The 18462-nt window shown below is 42.5% G+C and overlaps 1 protein-coding gene across 9 annotated transcripts in view; it reads left to right on the top strand.

Annotated features, from left to right (window-relative positions):
* Positions 1-18462, top strand: part of LOC148386723 (cell adhesion molecule 2-like) — a 225844-nt gene that overhangs the window by 126222 nt on the left and 81160 nt on the right. The window contains exon 1 of one of the 9 annotated variants that reach the window (XM_088399694.1): positions 2686-2704. The exons of 7 other annotated variants lie outside the window; for them this stretch is intronic. The gene's annotated coding sequence lies outside the window, so the exon portion shown is untranslated. Of the gene's footprint in view, positions 1-2685; positions 2705-18175; positions 18195-18462 lie in introns of those variants that run through there. One more of the 9 variants, XM_088399692.1, reaches the window with a different exon arrangement.

The raw sequence follows: 18462 nt of genomic DNA, 5'->3' as shown, positions 1-18462 counted from the left end.
ATGCAGTAGAATGTTTGCTCACTCTGTGGCTACTTCAATTGGGTTTCACTGAAATGGATACCACAACTTTTGCCATTTTGTTTGTGGGCCACATGATAGTTTAGTTTCGGACACACCCTTCCTTTCCCGAGGGATTCACAAAGGACCTAGCTAACCTAACCTGCTGGAGTGTAAGCAGTCTGTCTATAAATCCTTCTATACACTCCCTTCTTCCTTCGCTCTTCAACCGTGTCTGTGTCATTTGCACAGATGCTCTGACGAGAGAGAGGATTCCTAAAAGTCGCGCATAGGAAGCCGCAAACGGCCTGTCCAAGAAACTGTCTTATTGGCTTATCGTGTGCTGAGAAGACCATTCCCATAATCCTTAAGTAGCCAGAATCCAGAACATCCATCCCTGTCAGCCATTGTTCAGCTGCAGAAAATGGATCATGTGCGTTTGGCTGCGGAGTGGCTGGCACATGCATACGTACAATGCTGCCTACTGGCTCCTGCGTTCATGTATTATTGTTTGTCAAGAGCCCGTGCTATCTGACTGAGTGCACATGTGTATTTATGCATGTGTGGCACCAGAGACGCAACAGTAGCGCTTTGAAATCGTGGCAATGTCTTTATTTCCGTGTCGGCGAAAGAAGCTCAACAAGGTTTTCCGTCACCGTGTTGTAAAATCAACCAAATGATTGCTACTAATCCAACTATCTCCATTTCAAAAGCAGATTGAAATGGCTGTGATGGACAACAAAAAAACAACAAACGCTAATTATCTGCCATTTTGTGGCAGTGTTGGTGAGCAGCGATCATCACTTCGTACACTCGATCAAGTTTCAATCGGGAGTTGGTGCTGTGTATCGGAATGGATGTTTGGGTGAAGTTGTCCTCTGCTCTTGATAGGTGTGTGGGAATTTACAAGGGTTGTTCCTCTCCCAGCCTGAACAGGGTCAGCATGTCACCCATGCTTCAGTGGGTGAGTATGTAAATGAGGCCAGTGGCAGCCTTCAGACATCAGCACCAGTGAGCATTTGCATATTATCAACTATTGCCAGCGGAAAAGTAGGCCATGAAAGTGGAAGACAATAGAAGCAAGAGTGTATAGACGTACTAAATTAAAGAAGAACAAGCTTTGGCGTTTCTTCATCCTGAATTGCTGGGAATAGGAAGTAGAATAAATGTCCTGTATATGGTGTGGCCATGATTGCACGGTTGAAATGAAATGGATTACTTGGTAGCAACCAGCGACTTGTTGATCCTTTGAAAAGACGATGAAATAACTATTTAAATGGCCGTTCATATTCTAGATTGCTTTGTAACATATTATATATCGACTTTAATACTGCTTTTGACCTCTTTCATAATTAACATAGCTTGCTAATGGAATGTTAATGAGTACCTTTGAAGATGAACATAATGTTTTGAGTGGATGATTGATAATAATGGTATTTACTCAACAGAGTACATTTGGATATAGCTTTTTAAACTATAATACTATGATTTTTTGTTTCCAGTCTTTGATAAGATAGAGTGCTTTGAGTCAATATGGTTTTAACTTGCTACACATTGTACCTGATTGTGTTATTGGTTCCTCAGTTTATGACAATACCAACATTATGATGTTTCAAGGTTACGAATGGCATCCTTCCCCGAATGTGATTGGAGTAAATGATGATCATTTCCATCGGCGACATGAGAAAGCTAATGTGCAAAACATTTCACAGACTCAGTGTAGCTAAAAATGTAATATAATCAGAGAATTTTACCGCTAGCATATTTGTGTATGCTTGTGCTTGTAATTTGTCTCTAATCAGCCCCTCACACGCCGAGCTGTGCTCTGGAGATCAGAAAGCCCGCACTTAAGCATCCTCCTTGTGGCTCAGGTGTTGAGATTCCAGCAGGCCCCCCCTCCCGCCTCACTCTACCCCCTCGCCTCTGCCTTTATCTGTGGATTGCACTGTCCCTGTAGCTCATCAATTTCTCTGTTTATGTTGCACCACTGCTGCCTGCTATTGTCTCTGGTGCTGTGCAGAGAGAGTCAGCTGAAAGTGAAAATGATTTCGGATGAACATGCCATATTTTCTCTTTTACTCCATCTGTGCCACTGAGTTGAATTGTGAGCTCAAGCAAAAAGACCAAAAAATGCTTTTCTCAAGTCGACTACCAATGCAGCGTATTTTAAATAACACACATTGCAATCGTGTCTTTTAGTGACTTTTCAGCAAAGGGACAGACACAAGAAAAGGACATACGTACTTTTGTTTTCTTTATGATTGTGCAAGAGGTGCATTCAAGGACCACAAAGGAAACGGAATCCTTTAGTTGCTTTGGACCGAGCAGAAAAATAGCAGCGCCGAGGTTTTCAGCCAAAACAGAGGATGGGTTGAAAAGCAAAAAAAAAAAAGCCGATTCAGAAATGTCAAAATCGCGACCGAGACAGGGTTCAGCGTATAAATGTTTAAGGATCTTGCAAAGGCAAGGTAACGGTAGACGTTCCTTTCCCGTCTTGCCTCTCATGGAAAGGAAATCTGCTTTGTCTACGTGGAATTCTCAAAACAGCGCTGAAAGCTTAACACTGGGAACATTCAAAGGCTGTTTCTCTGGAAATGCAACAAAAGGAATGTGCAATAGGAAGCCATCTTTTCCCTGAACTCACCCACTTCTCACCTCGCTTTCCATTGTCTTCCCATCGTTGCGGCTCCATCCGTCGATTGAACAGGTGCCTAGAGTGAAAGCTTACGCAACATCCTCCGCTTCGCACATGCACACCTACGCAAACCAAAAAATGGGCATTTTTATGTATGCGCATTGTTTTATCGACAAGGATGCAAAAGAATACTAATAGAAAAAAGTTGGCCAACTAACGGATCAGGTTTTGCTACCTATTGAATCACATTTGAGTTGACACTCAAGCCTCTGCCACTCCGTTAGCTTCAATGACTTTAGCAAATAGGATATGCATGGGTACATCTAATCTTGAAGTGTATTGAAGATCTAAGATGAATGATCTGAGGCATTACAATGCACAACCAAGCATCTTCCCACTGGCTCAATGGTGCTTTCAAGACAGCCATTTTAACATTTTAAGAGACTTGGCTCGCTCAAAGATGCCTTTTAGTTATTTTCTTGGTTTTGGCAAACAACCGTTTAAAGAACTTGAGGCTACATATTAAGACAGGGCCTCCCTCCCTCCCTCCCTCTCACTGCTTTTGATTTTCTGAGAAGAGAAAAAAAATCATCTTTAACTTGAAATTCATTATCAGATAGAGAAGGAGGACAGGTAAATGACAGGTAATTGCTTCTGAGTCAACACCAGCATGCTTCCAACGTCGCCACAGTTGAGGGATAGAGAAAAAAAGCAGGTGAGGAAAGCGAGACTGAGTTGAAGTGGGAGGAATGAGACAAAAAGGACTCTTTTCTGTCATGAAAAGGTAATAATTTGTGGTGTTAGTTTCAGTTTCAGCTCCTGGCTCGAGGTCATTGCGGGCCACCAGCCATGCATGTTAATTCATTAACGTTCTCTTCTCTCGTCATACCAATCCCCCTCCCTTTTCCTCTAACTTCTTCAATGTTAATCACAATGTGTCTAGAATTCAGTGCACACTTTTTCTTTCTGTAAAATCCAATAGCAGCCTCCCGCCCACGCTTGCAGTACATATGTGCACAACAAACACGCACAATACTACTCGCCACCCAGCGTCATGAATGATTTAGGAGTATGCACATTGACTATCTGCCACCTGCCATGGGCTCGGCTCAGGCGCACCTAGCGGCTACTGGCCCTGCATTTTAATGGACGCTGGATACGCACTTGCATGTTAACGTGTCAAGACGGTCGGTTGGCGAGAGAGAGTGACAAGGAGCTGACACTATGTACCCTGAAGGCCCAAGATAGGATGCAGAAGAAGCTCCCGTCTTTTAAGTGCTGATAGATAGGGGAGCAATCACAGCTAAGACGCCACACAAAAGGTCGATTTAGGCATTGCATTTATCATGCAGCTTCTTGGAATATAGCTTATGAGTCGTTTTTAAATCAAAATATTTGCCCTAATTTGTTTTTCATTAAATCTACGATTTAGAAAATATAGAGGAGAACAGGAGATGCTTTGCAATTGATGGACGGAATGTTCCAATCAGTGAGTGCTGCTGCTGTTGCCATGTTACTAAATGAAACTAAGTGCATTTCCTCTTTCCTGGCTGAAAATGATCTGTTTTGTGTTGTGTAATCAAACACGCTGGAGCGACCTTTGGTTCAGTTTTCAACAAAATGGCGGTGTTTTTTTCCCCCCAGTGGGAATAGTGACCCACGTGTGCATGAAGTTTCTGCATACTGCAAATGTGCTTGGCTTCTATTTAAAAAAGAAACGGGGGGAAAAAAATGGAGCAAACAGATTGTGCTTTGTCTTGGTTTCCACAGCCTGCCAGTGTGTGTTTGCAAGCTAACGCCTCAGCTTAGACAGCGAAGGAAAGTAATTGAAATTCAGTGTTTGTGTACGGTCACTTTCTCCCCATTAATTTTTGTTTCCAACTCACTTGCTCCTCCAAATAGACTTCATTCTTTTTCAATTCCAAAACACGTGCTTGAGGAATATTAATGTGTGACATGCCAAGGCTTTGAATACATCACGGGTTTGGCGGGAGCGGTTCCTGAATAATAATTAGTGCATTTCTTAATCCAGCAGAAAGTATTTTGAATGGATACTGTAGATGAGTTTGTCTTCAAAGGCAGCTTTTATTCTTATTCTTATTGAACCTGGAAATGGTATTGGCCAAAGCCGACCGACGGACGCTCAAAATTGGACATTCCGCTGAGTGGGTAAAACCCAAAAAAATAAAAGAAGAAAATCTGATGTGAACTTCCCTCCACTGTTCAAAGATCTGCTGTTTGATTCGGTGTTGAATGTGTTTTCTTGGTGATAATGTGCTTGGTGCATAGCTGTATAACAGGATTAACCCAGCTGGGTGGAATATCTTTCCCCACCATCTCCCACCGGCAATGCGGAGAGTGTCAAGCTGAGGAGGCTGTCAGTGGGTGGGCGACATATTCTGCACAACTAGAGGGGGATTTGATAGAGTCTGGCAACTGCTACAAATAGGGCACAGGCTGGCAGCTCCCTATCCTCCATCCACCACCCTCTGCCGTCTGGGCTTGTCACTGCTAAAAGGGGAACAAAGCGCAAGCAGCTCAGGGATTTGATTGTTCTTGTTTGCAGGGGGAATGTGTTGCTGGTGTCTTGCTATCACTTTAACAGGTTGTTCGGCAACATCCCCGACATGGTTTTTGAGCAAAGGTGTGCAGGATGTTAAAGCTGGCTCATCAGAAAATCTGCTCGCTCCACATTTCCTCCAGATAAACACCTCGGGGATATTCCGATTTGCTTAATGTGAGGAAGAAATATGCTGGCTCAGTGACATTTAATCCCACGCCCTTTAAAGCATGAAGGCAATATGCATGCAAAGGTATCAATGTCAAATATCAGCACTGTCATATTTATGACTGATGTACAGAATAGGGGGAATTTCGGACTCCATTTATTTGTATCAAATCAGAATCCGAATGTAGGTAAAAATAGCATATGAATCGGATACATGCTGACCAATCAAATAACAAAAGTGGATGTTAGAATGACGCACCACTAAATATATTTATTTAACTAAAGATGGGCAAATAGTTTTGTTTCAAGGCATCGGTACTCGTGACAGGACTTAGTAAACATTCTTTACATTTTAGGAATATTTTAGTGAATTAAAAAATACATCATATCTTACTAATTGTGTCACACATTCATCAGTCAGCGAATCAGTGCAAGATAAAAAAAAACAAAAACGAATGATTTACAAGTGAAAACAATTAGCATTACCAACGTGACATGAAGCAACTTTTAATTATAACCTCCTCAGCCAGGCCCATCCCAACTCATGTCACAGTTGATACAAGAAGCCGATCAATCACAGTGGCGGTAGTCGGGGGGGAGAGTAATTTCCTGACATAACAACAGAGGCAGCTGCTTGTGCACACATGCAGATGCATCAAGTTTTGTTGATTGTGCCCATTAACATTCATAAACTGAATGGCTAACATCCAGTGAAGCAGTAATTGTAATCCCCATCACCCGCTACTTGCCGTTCCTCTCGTCTCGTCGTTGCTCATCTCTTGCTCGTACACAAATATTCAGGAACCGACACATTTGCACATAAACAATTGCTTTGACAGTAACAAAACAGATGAAGATGGAAGTTTGTATTTTTTCGTGCAACCAACCCCCTCCTTCCAGTTATGGATGGATGGGAGTGCATTATGTCAACAAGATGACATCATTTGAATGTGATTATCGTCAAGGGTTTAACTTTGGTAAACAAATCTGTATTACATATTTACCACGAGAAAAGACTGTGACACTGGTCCAGGTCTTATCCTTATCCGTGCATGTCCTGTATTAACCTCCTAGCCCTCTGCCTCCTATTCATCCCATATAGTGTTAACTATTCACCCTTGGTGGCGCTGCTCTGCTGGTAGTAATCTCTTCCCTCCCTGCCGGTGTCCTACTTCCTCAGGTCCACGTTGTACACAAAGACACCTGTGGCTATTGTCAAATAATAAATTCTCTGATTGTATTCATACTGCAGTGACGTACATGACTCAAACGGACGGTGGGATTAGAGAGCCAGCATGACATCTGTGTTCAAAGCTCAGACAAGCCTTATCTTCCTCTAAGGAAGCACACAAACACAGTAATACTAAACTGCAAACAATTCTGTTTTGCTGAATTACAAAAGCAGCGGTTGTTTATCTACACCTGCATGAGACGACACTCACTTTGTATTTGCTACACCTCCGCAACCCCCCACCCCCTCCCCGCCGCAAATGTGGAGTGCATTGAAAAAGGCCACAGACCTTCTATGATTTGGGCTCTGTCCCTCTGTGCAACTGAAATTGCACTGCCAGTTGGTAAACAGACGGAGCGCAGCCATAGGGGCTGCAAAAGGGCTCACGGGGCCGCTCAGGGGACAGCCGCTATTGGTTCCTTTGAGGTCAGTGATGAAGGCCACATCACAAGGTGCCACATGCCACCCGGGTCATTGCGAACGGGTCGCCACCTTGTCTGGACCCTCAATTTTATTTTCCAACTAGTTCAGAATGATGCTTTTTACTGTGCTTTTCTTAGGGCAAATGAGATAAACATCTTTTCAATTGATCAACTGATAGAGACCATGGAAAGCAACCTAGATAGTCTCAGCTTCGGCCATCCTGTGGGAAATTTGAATGTTTCCCCCCTCAATACGCTTATGCCTTTTCTCTAGGCATTCTGCCTTCCTCCCCCCAAATTATTGCTTTGTGAAGGTGATAGAGCTTTTATGTCCTAGAAAATCAGAGCCAGAGGGTGTCCATCTTTGTTTACAGTAAGCGCTTCCTCTGTCCCCGTTTATCAGCTGCTTTTGTTTCAGGTACCTTACTAGCTCGGTTCCATCCCAGCCCGTGTTTCCGTGTCAGGCGATGATGAAACATTAATACTAAAAGGAGCCACGATCTTGATTGGAACAGATGTGACATGTTTGTCGAATGACCTACTTCTGTCCCTATTATGAATTAAAATTGCATGATGGTGACTGGAGGTCTGGGTGTGTGGGGGGGGGGGTCTAATGTATTGGGGGGCAAAACAAAGCTGACATGGTTGTGTTTTTTTTTTTCTTTGGCACTTTTGAAGTGCAATCATATATCACACAATAATTATTACACAACAACAAATTGCATTAATCCAGACAATATCCATGCAAACAGGTTCGCTGACCGACACACCACCCACTGAGCACCGGCACTAATGGCTCTTTAATTAGTTGAGTGCTATTGCAGGGAAGTATCTGCAGACAGCTGTTCTGAGGCTCTGCTCTCTGTAGGAGGTGAGAAGGGGCTCTAATGGCCTGTGCGTATGGAACTTGGACTCGTGGCTGGAGACACAGCCTGCTGATCCGGCCCCTTTAGCAACTTAGTCGCTGAATTAGTTAGCGTGGGATGACTGCTGAGAGATATTTTTCCACATTTTTGTATCAGACCGTATTGTGCCCACGTCAGCAAATTTATACACAGCTATTTGTAACACTTTTCTCACCCTCTTATGGCAAAAGTTAGTTTGAGTGGGATGCCTTTCTTTTTTTAGTACGTATCAATAGGCAAGAAATCTCCTCAAGAAAATGTTTAAACAAGCCGTTACAGTAGGCCTTGGTATCTTAGAAAATAAGATAAAACATAAAAGATGATAAAACATCCACTTGTGGTCATTGGGGATGCCTTGTGACTTCCCCATCTTACCCCAAAAAGTAAAATTGCCATGCGGTAACTAATTCATAATGGTCATGCTTAGGTTTTAGCTAACCCGCAACCCTACCGAGGATAATTGTTGTGGAAAATGGATGGATGGCACCGTATTAAAGTCCTTCTCCCCACCCTCGCTCGGTTCCGCCTTGCAGCAAGGCCTTCCTTCCTTTCTATCTTCCTCCCTTCGTCTTTCATCACACTCTCTCCATCTCGCATGCCCCGTCCGGCTCGGCGAGGCACAACTGTGCGTCGTGAGAGATCATATCCTTTTGACCTTGCTCCAGGAGTTCTGTTATATTTCATTTCTCATCGATTTTCTATCCTCTGTTTTTTTTTTTTTTTTTTTGCCATCAACTGACTCCCTCTTTTCCATGACCATCCTTCTTCCTTCACAGAGAATCATTTTCATCTTTCATGCCATACAAACACACTAACAGAATTTCTATTAGTCAGGGAAGAAAAGAAAGCAAGGCGACCGGACAAGATTGCATTTTCCATCACAGTGAGCTCTGAGGAAAATGTCCACAAACAAATAGAAAAATACAGGTGTGCCGCCACAGTGAAGATGAGAAAACAGGTGGAAAAGAAAATCAATAAACTCCTACACAGAACTTGTGTGTTTTATGGATGCTCCCTACTTACACAGCAGCCATTTACTTACAGTGCAATAACAGCAACACTTCACTCTCAGGGCATTTCATGCACTTGCGTTCCACCACTTTTTTTTTCTTTTCTAAAAGCTCTCAAAACAACTTCTTGTGACCTTGAAGCCCTCGCTAATGTGTTTTGCCTAACACAGTCTGTCCCATTAGCATTCATGCTGTCGCAGGCCACGAGGTTGCCTGCCGTATGCTCCGATAGTCGGGGTTCAGGGTCGTTGTTAAGCGGGAGGCATCGGCATCATGTTTAGTGTCCAAGGAGATGACCCTGCTTCCTTCTAACATATGGAGCTAAGCCAGCTAGGACTTTTTAGTCACCTTCGATGCTTCTTTAAAGCATTTAGAAAACACGCTGAAATATTTGGAGATTCCAATTTATGAGCCCAAGGAATGTTTTGCTCTACATGACTTAAACAATATTTTAGTTCTCTATAAATAGCAATGAAGCTGTATTGGATTTTTCTAGGCAATGTTTTCTCTGGAGAAATTAATAGGAAAACACATAAATGTCACACTACATCATAAGTGGATTACTTACTTTGCCGTACAGTACGTACCGTTTCGTGTCCTTTCACCACCCCATACTCTCCTTTATAGGGAAAAAAAACTGAAAAATGCACACCACTTGCTTTGGTGTATTCCTCATCTTGCTAAGTCGCATATCTGAAATATCAAATGCATTTGAGCGACTATAGCAGTAATGGAAAATCAGTAGCACAGGAAAATGTTGCCTTTGTGTTCAAAGTTACCCTGACCATCTTTAATCAAGTTCAGTTCTTTTTCAAGCCAAGACTTTAAACATTTCTAGGAAATCTTGTTAAATTCTAATCTAAATAGGCTCTCTGGTAGGATGAACAGTGAAAACAGAGTCCCTATTGATGTGTTTATGTGATTCAACATGGGATTATGCAATATCTCATTCCATCTTGTTATTACAACTAATTAGTCTCTAATTTAGCCATCAAGAATATTTAGCCTGAATGCATCGCTCATCCTAGACTTATGTAATCAGATTGGTTCATGCACTGCCAGCTTTAGTTATGGTTACCGAGATAGCAATCTGAAGTATTTCTATTTCCGGCTTTCCTTTTGGAAAATAATGAAAAGGCTTCTTGCGTAAGTCTTGGCTCACTGTCTTATTACTGTGATGTTTTTATTCTTGCGAGACCGATATGGGACAGCGCAGTGTCAGCCTGTGTCATCTTTTGAATCAGATTTTGACACCTAAAAATACACAGCAGAATAGGAATGCTACGTGCGGTTATTGCTAAGCACAAGTATCCAAAACTCAGTATCGGAAGTGTGACCGTCAATAAAAAAGAAGTACGACCTTTTTCATCCTCTAATCATTTGATACCAAAAGTGGCCAGGCAAATTAATTTCTCACGCATGCACTTTATCACTGCGGTTCTGCTTTGCGGCCTCACCGAACCCGACCGTCCCATCGGGGAATAACCGAACGTGGTGGAAAACTTGACCTTTGTGTATTTTCACGCTTGACTGGGCAACCTGAGTCTACATGTCCCTGTGGAGAAAGACATGAGTGTTGAGTGCTCGCCATGACAATCTATTCCCTGTGTGCTGGTGCTTGGCCTCTCGTGGACAGCCGGCTTTACATCTGACATTTGACCACAACTCACTTAAATTCTGGAAAAGAGGCATGGCTGATCCAATTGAGCCCCAAGTCGGGAATACACGCATGTGACAGGCTGGAAAAAAAATGTGTTAAACGGACTTTTATTTCCTGGAGTATAACAAGTGAAAATAGACGCATCTGTTATTTATTATCTCATTAAAAATCTTTGTCTGCTAATATTTGGATACTACTTTAACCTCAAAGTGTGTTTGTGGAAAAGTTGTCTGTTCACATGTGTTCAGCTCATTATAAGCAGTAACCATTAACAAATGTGGGGTCCGTCAATGCCGCGCGTGGAACAGGAAGTAGCTCATTTAAATGTTTCACACCATTAAGTGCACGGAAGACGCTCTGTTGCTCTCGCTGCATCTTGCACTGCATTATTCTTTAACGCTGACCTCATTGTCTCTTCTCATTTTCTCTTGTAGGTGAGTTGCCGATCCCTTGGCTGTATGCGGCGGAGACTCTCCGTGGGGTTTGTCGGCCCTTTATGGGCTTTATCTTCCTTTTTTCAATTAGTTCATGTCCTGAGAGACACTCGCTGAGATTCTTAAGGGCATCTGCGCTTGACTTCCATAAGCGATGGCTCACGATAGACGCCAGGAGTGACAGTAGATAATCATTATCCATATGCAGCGGAGGATTTGGAGAACAAATCCATGGCTGCCAATATGTTTGCGCTCACTTGTGTAATGGGTCTATTTTGTGTGCAAAAGACTGTGGGAGCATGTGCCAGTTGCAGAGCCGTCCATCTTGGCAGCGCTGCGTGTCGGCGTGCGCGTCGCTCCATTATCTTTGCGTCTGAACAGTTTTGCCGTCCCATGCATCATCCACCCCCGTCTGTCTCCGTGTCAGGCCCGATAACGGGGCCTATTGCCCACTGAGATGACTAATCAATAAAGCGCAACAATGGGAACAACAGCTCGCCGTCCTCACGTACACACACATACGCGCACACACCGATGGCCACGGAAAACGTGGAAATATTGGCTCACTGTCCACAAACATTGCATTGACTGCTGTGGGGGTGAGACAAAGAGAGAGAGAGAGAGGGAGAATCTGTTGTTTTTTTTCAGATATATAGATGGCTCACACTTCCACAGTCCTCCCACCATAACTGCTCTTACAGCATACGTTTCCGTACAATTAAGAATAAAGCATATATATATATACTGGCTTATCTACAGCCAGACCTGTCAGTATTGCAGGGTGATGCAGGGGATGTATCTTTTTATAGAGAATCTCCACTTTCCCGCTCATTGCATCACATTAGTTCCTAGCAGAGAGCACGAGGACGTGTGTGTGCTTACTGACTGACTCAATGCTTGTCATCTTCAATCAGTCTCCCCGTCCACCAAGCCCAGCAAAGGAGAAAATGAGAATAAATGCATAAGAAAGAGATGAAGCGAATGTACCCCCCGCCGCCCGATTGTATCTTTTTTTTTGAAAGCCTACCTCTCGCTGAGGTGTAATTCCCATGGACAGACAGACCAGTAGAAAAGCTTTGTCTGCTGTCCTGATTCCACCCCCGAGGTGCCATTCTGACCCAATAACTCCCTCATTCCTCTCTCCTTTCCCCCCCCCCCTCCTTCCCCGTCCTCTTCGCACTCACTCCCTCACTTGCTCTTTCTCCCTCCGGTGGCCACAATGCTGTAATTGAGTTTTTATTCAAGTCAATTAAAAGTGCAAGCCCAGCTCGAGACAAAACAAGTCTGCGTAGTGGCTTTTTTGCCTGGGGTCTTCTCGTTATTTATTCAGTCCGCTCTTTATATCACTCAGTGGCCAAGAAAGCGCACGGCAGGCGCTTTCATTTCATGTGTGTCATTAAACTGTTTTGACATTGTTTACAATGTAATTTATCTTTCTGTATAATACCCCGCCCCCACCACAACAAAAAAGGAAATCCTATTTAAATGGTAATTCAAACTTCCATTAAGTTGGGGCCTTTGTAAGCGCCATACACAAGTTGCCCGCTTGTGTTTGAACAGCCAAGTTATGATTGCCCCCCCCCCCCCCCCCCCCCCCATCACCCACTCCCCGAAAAAGACAAATATTCTTCAAACTGAAAGATTAGATGGCTTCGTCTTCCGTTGATGATACTTCGCCTTGGCTCGTTAAGAGTGACTGAGTGTCTGGACGGAAAGTTCAGAAGGACCATCCATGATGATAGAATGTCGCGGATATCGCCCTTCTGCTGATGCATAATAACTTTGTAATCAGACGGAAAGTACGCTAAGATTTGAATAGCCTCAGAAGTGCAAATTGACCGCATAGGTCTACTTAGATTTGCAGTATTTCAATGATATGCAATTGGTCGGAGCCCAAAGCGCATACAGAGACGAGGAGGACTAACTTGGGCTGAATGCCAACCAAATTAGATTTTTTTTTACCCATGACATTTTATTTTGTTTTATTTTATGAAATCTCCATTTTTCTTCAAATCTAGCCTTTCACCTTCATATCTTGTCCACCATTCCAATTTTTTCTGCGTGTTCAAGTACAGCTTTGCTCTTCGACTGTGTGCAGCACCCATTCCATACTTTTTCACAGGGACAGTAACGAGGACATGCATAAGCCAGGAAGTGATTGATGTTTCTCGCCTAGGAGGAAGTGCATGTTGGGTCAATACCGTTATCAATAGCAGTTGAGGTGATTGTACTGGAAGCGATTGGCTTAATATATAACAGCCCGAGCACAGCAAGATAGATGTGACCAGAAGGTAGAGTTAAGTAAATAAAATGTCTTTTAATATTATTTCATGATGCAGCTGTTAACAAATAAGGAGGTTGTGTATGGGACATCATATTTCCTCAAATATTAGCCTCCACATTACACGCTTGTTTTTTTGCCAAAGGGAAGAAAAATATTCGTGTGCTCGCAATATTTAGCTCACAAGTAAATACGACAGTATTTTCAAAAGTCCCAGGAGGCTTCCAATTTAAAGTCGATTTTACGGCATAAAATGTTTCACGTTTACTTGTTGAGCCGCTTGACGCAAAGAAATATCGACGCACTAAATCATTTAATAGTAGTAAAAGGAACAATAGTAAGCTTTTGCTGAATTCTCACAAAGAGAAGCACTTTTGTGGCTGTAGGACTAATATTCACTCCCTCTGTTTTCCATCGTGAACAAAAGTTATCAGAGAAAGGGATTATAAATCTTCTGCCCCCAAATTTTAGGCAAGATGGCCCTTCTGGTGTGTCATTAATAAATGGGAGTTCAAGGTTAAACCTATTTTATTATTATTTTTTTTATCTTTCAGCCTTTTTCTCCACTCTGAACAAACACAGTGAACGCATATCAGCAGACATTTTTTTTTTTACTATCTGACATTACGTGCCCTATCAAAACATTCCTTTTTGCTCCGTGTGCAGGCTTTGCGTGTTGTAGGGGAAGCGATAACGCCGTGGAATATAGATTGTGAAATCTGCATCGGGATAACTTCATCCATCTGTCGAACATTTTATCTCCATGGTAGCCGAGTTCTTCCTTGTCTTTCTTGTTCATTTCACCTTCTTTCAGTTTCCATGGTGACTGAATGCAGGTACAACTTGATGATACACTTGAGGTTGCTCGATTAGTACTCACCATAATAAACATATTCAATGGATCTATTATGCCTTGCCCCTTTTCAGGAAAATTTACCATTTATTGCATTTATATTTAAATAAGATCACGGGAGAATGGCTTGCTTGCCTCTGACCATGCCACGGCCACCCCGCATCATCTTCTCTAGTGGTGTGCAGTGTCGGACCAGCCTCGACACCTGCCATGTTGTATTACCGCTAGCACCTTGGCTAATGTAATGTTTAGTTGTGTGCAAACTTGGCCTCACGCTAACATGATGAGACTTTTAATTCAAAACACTCTGATACCACAGGTGACCTATTTTAGCTTTTGACCCTATCCTTGTCGCTTAAAAAATTCATAGTTGCAGATCGAGTGACTTTGTATTTGCCAGAGTGGCTTACATGATGACACTTTGGGAACAAAAATAGGCCCAAATATTTTGTCCTTGTGCTTTAAACCAGATCATGTCGAACATGAACACATCATTGTAGGGCTGTAGCTGAAAAGTATTGCACGATATAAATAAATAATATCAATCTATTGATATAAATTGATTTTTTTTTTTAACCTATTCAAAATTTGTAAAAAAAAAAATTATCTGTATTTTCCTGCAGTGGTAGGAGTAGCACATTTTTTCCCCACTCTGGATCCCCACTTGGCGCTTATCTTCAGCTCTGATTTCTTTTGAGTCTAACTATTGGATTTGGGTCTCTGTTTTATTGTTTTCCAGACAAAAATTGTTGTTTATTGGAACATATATTGTTATTGGACACAGAAGGATGGAGTTGATTGAATCAACAGTGCCTCTGCTGGTTGCCCCCAAATAGTGAGCTCCATTTTTCCTCCATTGCAGACGAGACACAATTTAATAATTATCCGGTCTGCACGATCAAGAGAATTTTCAAAACTTATCAATTATGATGCACTTAAGAATACGTGGTCCAATCTGGCCTTCCCAAACACGACAATCATTGAAAAATATGAACACAGCGCATACTGGAAGCGTGACGACGGGGCATGGACTCAGACCGGATCTCTTTGTCAACTCATCCTAGCAGGACGCCACCATATTGATGACAGGAAGTCATTGCGGAGGCCGTGTATCACTGCAGGAAATGGCGTGGCTGAAACATGTGCCCGACTCTGCTCATCAATTCTTTAGCGAGCTGCTGTCACCTCACTCTTGGTTCTCCTTCTTTGCTTGCCTCTCTGGTGCTCGCTGGTGCTCTTTGGCTTTCTTTGTCTGCATTTGGCTTTCTAGCTCTCTTTGCCTCAGTACACACAGGCGTGTCAGGATGACTCAACCTGTGCCTCTGCTGATGCTAGCTGAGTGACTTTATGTAATCACCATTTTTATTATATATTTTTTTAGCTCCTTCGTAGTGTCAAGTATATATTTGCCATTGTTTTGGGGGGGGGAGTAATTGTGGTCTGAAAAAAGTCGAGCTGGATTTACCGTCATAGTTCTGGTTTAAATTACACTGGGAGTACAACTTTACAGTTTCACAGTCCAAAAATTAGCTCTGAATTTGATCCCAAAGAAACGTATTTGGTTGCCTTAAAGGCTTCAAAAAAAAAGACGGATGGCTCGCGTGACAGCAGCCTATTGGGAAGTTTCAGGAATGAAATTGGAAAGTTTACACTCTGTAATTTGACCTGTACTGGGTTATCTTACCTGCACAACACCGCAAGGTATAATTGCACAGACCTGGCCATTACATACGCTGTAATGCGAGCGCCAAATCACCTCCTGCTGCCGTCTGGATTTAAATGCCAGTGGAAAACGGCCGCCCAGGTGTTAAAGCGTAGGCTTTCGGGTGATTAAAAAAGCAGACTTTACCTGGTTGAAACGAGCCTGCTCTCGAGTGCATTGGTGCTGTAAGTATTTGTTTTTGTCATTTTAGTGTCTTCACTTGAATCCAAGCCACTGCAGAGGTCTGCAATGCTTTCAGCAAAGTGCAATTAGCAATGTTATTTCCCTTGCACCTGCCATGTTTTTTGATCACCTTACTTTCTCTCCGCCCACTAAGCATGATTGCCCTTTAAAACGAATGAATACCTCCAAAGTGTTTCTATGGGAAAGAACATCTCCATTGGAATCATGTCTTCATCGCAGATGAAATGGTGACACGTTGGTGTGCGAGTGTGAATGATGTCGCGGAATTCGCACCCTCCAAAGTGTGATGGCAGGTGATAGTCTAGTTTTTGCTCTTATATTTAATTTTACCTTTTTTAATAGCCTAATTATACACTATGCTGCTGCCTGACAGATAAAAAAAAAAAAAAATCCCCGTCCCCTCTCTCGTTCACTATGTGTCTGCATCTCCCGCTGAGCTGGAGAGAGTCTGGCTGTTACGTTGAACCTGCTCGTGAATTAGATACTTTGCAGTGGAGCAGGTGCCTCATTAAAAATATTAGAGCTACTATTTGTAGCCCAACATTGTTTTTTTTCCCTACCTTTTCATTTGAAAAGGTTTGAGAGGGCTCAAGGGAGGTTGACCCTTACCTGAACTGACCAGCTCGGAAAATTTTAAATGAAGAAAATACACAAGAAGAGAGAATTAGTGCACACTTGTCTCACAATGGGTTGAAATCACTGTTTTGGGAGGACAGTTGTCTACTGAGTATGGCAGTTGTTCCCGTGACAACCCAAGGCGAAGTTTAAAGTTTTAACTTTAAGCCTGTGTTGTTATATTTAACAGCTTTTTTTAACCACTGCTTTGTTTACCACTTATTGTTTCTTTTCAAAAAAAGAGACTTGCCACTTTTGACTTTTTAGAGCGTTTTAGCAGACTCCAAGACTCACCCCACAGACCACATGTTCCATCCTCTGAGTTCAGACCGCACATTTATTGCTCTTGTACAAAACTAGAACTGGCAAAGTCAGTATTGCTTTATTTTTTTTGGTGTATGCATGCATGTCAACTGTCAGGCTTGCTTTATTGAGTCAAAAACAATACTAGTTTCTTGACTTAGGATTCAGGCAGCAGAGATGATGATACAAATTGTGGTCCTGTAGTAAAGGTAATTCTTTCTCACAATATAATCTTAGCAGGCTTGGGATATCCAGATCATAGCGGGCTGGAAGGCGATCACACGGTGGAAAGAGATTATGTGCACGGACCATGCATGTCGGCCGTGCCTCTCTCTCAAGTGACACTCTGTGAGCTCGTTCTGCAATTTTCAGTGGAAGGATTTGTTCTCAGGCGAAAGTCGAAAGAAGTATTGATTTGCTGAAGACACTAAAGTCATTCATTCGCCTGACTTCGTCTAACATAAGTACAGAATCACAAAAACGACCCTGCTTGCTATTTCATAGTTTGGCCTCCACTGTTTTGTTGAAAACGTGTTTTGCAATCAGTCGACGAAATGCCGAATGGTTTTGCACAAGCAGTCTACCATTTGAAAGATAGATTGCTTTTGTTGATTATGCGATTTGTGTGTATCGGTGTCTTAGTTGGTTCGCTGACACAAACGAGGAGGTGGTACAATATGACATTTAACAATATAGGATAATGGATGTCTCACGGGGAACAATCGTCTTTCTTGCGTGACATTGGAAAAATGCTGACTCCTCATTTGTATTATTTTTTTTATAGTGTTTGCTTCAGCTGTTAGTAAAAAAAAAAAGTTCTTCTGAGGTCTTATAAAGTGTTGTTCCGTACTGTGCTGTACTCACCATGACACACAATAACCACATACAAAATCTATTAATTGCAGTTCCCCACCATCCACTGCCTCAATCCATCCCTTGGCCAAAAAGACGTCTGGCAGATGTTACAAGAGCACAAAGTCTCGACTGTGTCTGCCAGGAAATTGAAATAGGTTTGAGAATGGCGTACATTTGATGAGTGAGTCTGAAGAAAGCACTTTTAATCCGCCGACTCCAGGCGGGTCACATTCAAATGTTTCTTTCTTCTCCCTGCAGTTATTGTTCCAAGTCAAACAGTCTGTGTGTGCTTACAAAAACATCTTGTTATTGGCGGAAACAAAAGCCAGTGAACTGTGGACACTATAACTAAGTCTCCAGTAAGTCTGAAACTATCTTCATTTATTAATGACTATTTTTTCATTACCTTGCCATGCACGTAATGCGGTTAAATCAAAACTGAGTATTTAAATCAAAGGTCATATGACTCGAATATTTTGCATCGGCGAAATAAATGCAGGTAGAAGACGACCAGAGCGTGCGTCACTCCTGTCAGCTGGAAACCGACTTTGAAAACGTTGCCTGTTGTAATTATCCTTGTTTTTTTGCTGTGACATGAATGTGTTATTGTCCGAATTTGGCGTAAAC

This window comes from Syngnathus floridae, chromosome 15 (genome assembly GCF_059516105.1).
Source record: "Syngnathus floridae isolate MCC-2025c chromosome 15, RoL_Sflo_1.0, whole genome shotgun sequence".
In the NCBI taxonomy this organism is placed as follows: domain Eukaryota; kingdom Metazoa; phylum Chordata; class Actinopteri; order Syngnathiformes; family Syngnathidae; genus Syngnathus; species Syngnathus floridae.
The sequence above is the reverse complement of the archived record's forward strand: the minus strand, read 5'-3'. Positions and strand labels throughout refer to the sequence as shown.